This window comes from Coregonus lavaretus, assembly GCF_964263955.1.
Source record: "Coregonus lavaretus genome assembly, chromosome: 27".
Classification (NCBI taxonomy): Eukaryota; Metazoa; Chordata; class Actinopteri; order Salmoniformes; family Salmonidae; genus Coregonus; species Coregonus lavaretus.
Window position 1 is genome coordinate 34,416,439 of NC_140014.1, and position 4,324 is coordinate 34,420,762.

A 4,324-nucleotide genomic window follows, 5' to 3' on the forward strand; every position below is an offset into this window, starting at 1 on the left:
GAGGGTGATTGACCGTCATCTTGAACTTCTTCCATTTTCTAATAATTGCACCAACAGTTGTTGCCTTCTCACCAAGCTGCTTGCCTATTGTCCTGTAGCCCATCCCAGCCTTGTGCAGGTCTACAATTGTATCCCTGATGTCCTTACACAGCTCTCTGGTCTTGGCCATTGTGGAGAGGTTGGAGTCTGTTTGATTGTGTGTGGACAGGTGTCTTTTATACAGGTAACGAGTTCAAACAGGTGCAGTTAATACAGGTAATGAGTGGAGAACAGGAGGGCTTCTTAAAGAAAAACTAACAGGTCTGTGAGAGCTGGAATTCTTACTAGTTGGTAGGTGATCAAATACTTATGTCATGTAATAAAATGCAAATTAATTACTTAAAAATCATACAATGTGATTTTCTGGATTTTTGAAGTGTACCTATGATAAAAATTACAGACCTCTACATGCTTTGTAAGTAGGAAAACCTGCAAAATCGGCAGTGTATCAAATACTTGTTCTCCCCACTGTGTGTGATATATATATATATATGTATATACACACACACACACACACACACACACACACACACACACACATATATATATATATATATATATATATATATATATATATATATATATATATACACAGTGGGGGGAAAAAAAGTATTTAGTCAGCCACCAATTGTGCAAGTTCTCCCACTTAAAAAGATGAGAGAGGCCTGTAATTTTCATCATAGGTACACGTCAACTATGACAGACAAATTGAGGGGAAAAAATCCAGAAAATCACATTGTAGGATTTTTAATGAATTTATTTGCAAATTATGGTGGAAAATAAGTATTTGGTCACCTACAAACAAGCAAGATTTATGGCTCTCACAGACCTGTAACTTCTTCTTTAAGAGGCTCCTCTGTCCTCCACTCATTACCTGTATTAATGGCACCTGTTTGAACTTGTTATCAGTATAAAAGACACCTGTCCACAACCTCAAACAGTCACACTCCAAACTCCACTATGGCCAAGACCAAAGAGATGTCAAAGGACACCAGAAACAAAATTGTAGACCTGCACCAGGCTGGGAAGACTGAATCTGCAATAGGTAAGCAGCTTGGTTTGAAGAAATCAACGGTGGGAGCAATTATTAGGAAATGGAAGACATACAAGACCACTGATAATCTCCCTCGATCTGGGGCTCCACGCAAGATCTCACCCCGTGGGGTCAAAATGATCACAAGAACGGTGAGCAAAATTCCCAGAACCACACGGGGGGACCTAGTGAATGACCTGCAGAGAGCTGGGACCAAAGTAACAAAGCCTACCATCAGTAACACACTACGCCGCCAGGGACTCAAATCCTGCAGTGCCAGACGTGTTCCCCTGCTTAAGCCAGTACATGTCCAGGCCCGTCTGAAGTTTGCTAGAGTGCATTTGGATGATCCAGAAGAGGATTGGGAGAATGTCATATGGTCAGATGAAACCAAAATATAACTTTTTGGTAAAAACTCAACTCGTCGTGTTTGGAGGACAAAGAATGCTGAGTTGCATCCAAAGAACACTATACCTACTGTGAAGCATGGGGGTGGAAACATCATGCTTTGGGGCTGTTTTTCTGCAAAGGGACCAGGACGACTGATCCGTGTAAAGGAAAGAATGAATGGGGCCATGTATCGTGAGATTTTGAGTGAAAACCTCCTTCCATCAGCAAGGGCATTGAAGATGAAACGTGGCTGGGTCTTTCAACATGACAATGATCCCAAACACACCGCCCGGGCAACGAAGGAGTGGCTTCGTAAGAAGCATTTCAAGGTCCTGGAGGGGCCTAGCTAGTCTCCAGATCTCAACCCCATAGAAAATCTTTGGAGGGAGTTGAAAGTCCGTGTTGCCCAGCGACAGCCCCAAAACATCACTGCTCTAGAGGAGATCTGCATGGAGGAATGGGCCAAAATACCAGCAACAGTGTGTGAAAACCTTGTGAAGACTTACAGAAAACGTTTGACCTGTGTCATTGCCAACAAAGGGTATATAACAAAGTATTGAGAAACTTTTGTTATTGACCAAATACTTATTTTCCACCATAATTTGCAAATAAATTCATTAAAAATCCTACAATGTGATTTTCTGGATTTATTTTTCTAATTTTGTCTGTCATAGTTGACGTGTACCTATGATGAAAATTACAGGCCTCTCTCATCTTTTTAAGTGGGAGAACTTGCACAATTGGTGGCTGACTAAATACTTTTTTCCCCCACTGTATGTATGTATGTATGTATATATATATATACACACACATTATATATACATACACATATACACACACACATATATACACACACACATGTGTATGTGGACACACCTTCAAATTAGTGGATTCTGATATTTCACCCACACCCGCTGCTGACAGGTGTATAAAAATCGAGCACACAGCCATGTAAACATTTGCAGTAGAATGGCCTAACTGAAGAGCTCAGTGACTTTCAACGTGGCACCGTCATAGGATGCCACCTTTCCAACAAGTCAGTTCGCCCTGCTAGAGCTGCCCCGGTCAACTGTAAGTGCTGTTATTGTGAAGTGGAAACGTCTAGGAGCAACAATGGCTCAGCCGGGAAGTGGTAGGCCACGCAAGCTCACAGAATTGGACCGAAAAGTGCTGAAGCACGTAGCGCATAAAAAAATCACTACTGAGTTCCAAACTGCCTCTGGAAGCAACGGGAGCTTCATGAAATGGGTTTCCATGGCAGAACAGCAGCACACAAGCCTAAGATCACCATGCGCAATGCCAAGTGGCAGCTGGAGTGGTGTAAAGCTTGCCATCATTGGACTCTGGAGCAGTGGAAATGCGTTTTATGGAGTGATGAATCACACTTCACCATCTGGCAGTCTGACGGACTAATCTGGGTTTGGCGGATACGAGGAGAACGCTACCTGCCCGAATGCATAGTGCCAACTGTAAAGTTTGGTGGAGGAGGAATAATGGTCTGGGGCTGTTTTTTATGGTTCGGACTACGCCCCTTAGTTCCAGTGAAGGGAAATCTGGATGCTACAGCATACAATGACATTCTAGACGATTCTGTGTTTCCAACTTTGTGGCAACAGTTTGGGGCCTTTCCTGTTGCAGCAAGAAAATGCCCCGGTGCAGAAATTGTTTGTCGAGATCGGTGTGGAAGAACTTGACTGGCCTGCACAGAGCTCTGACCTCAACCCCATGGAACAACTTTGGGATGAATTGGAACACCGACTGCGAGCCAGGCATAATCGCCCAACATCAGTGCCCGACCTCACTAATGCTCGTGACTGAATGGAAGCAAGTCCCCGCAGCAATGTTCCAACATCTAGTGGAAAGCCTTCCCAGGAGGCTGTTACAGCAGCAAAGGGGGGACCAACTCCATATTAATGCCCATGATTTTGGAATGAGATGTTTGACGAGCAGGTGTCCACATACTTTTGGTCATGTAGTGTATATTCAAGCCATGGAATAGTTAAGAGTGGAAAAGGCTATAGGGACACTCCTGACATACAAACCAATATTTAATTTCAGAATTGGTTAAAATTAGGTTAGGGTAAGGGTTAGGGTCCGTTTTGTCCGGTCAGGAGTGTCCTATTAGCCTCTCAGAGTGGAGCTGCCGTTTTTCTTCTTAGTCCCATTATTCCTTCCTACATTTGTACAGTAAGCTCATCTAAAAGTTTTCATATAAAAAAAGTACAAATAAACATGTTACCAAAAGGCTAATATAAAAACAGCCATAGTACAACAAACAAACAAACATGATGTATTTGAAACTCACTAACAATGGAAGTCAATTGGGTTGTTTCTTCATGGGGCGTGGCTGTGCGGAGTTTGGCATGTAGGAGATGTAGGGTTGCAGAATTCCGGTAACTTTCCCAGGTTTTCCAGAAATCCTGCTTGGAGGATTACAGATTTCCTGGTTATTCCCTTACGATTCCAATAATCTTTCAACCGGGATTTCTGGAAAACCGCAGCATTTAAGGAAAATTACAGAAATTGTGAAAACTTAGTAGATGACAGCTTCAGAGAACTACAGGGAGTTTATGAGGTCTGTCTCCTCAATTGGCCGTCTGTCAGTAACACTGGAGAGACATTTAGCAGACGCTCTTATCCAGAGCCACTTACAGGGTTAAGTGCCTTGCTCAAGAGGTACAGCGACAGAGTCGGCTCTGGGATTCACCTAGTCGGCTCGGGGATTCGAACCAGTGACCTTTCGGTTACAGGCCCAATGCTCTAACCGCTAGGCTACCTGCCGCCCCGACTCCCCTGTAGTAGGACTGGTGTTGGCTTGGCACATCCAGTCTCACCCCCCCCCCCCCACCTACCCACCTCACC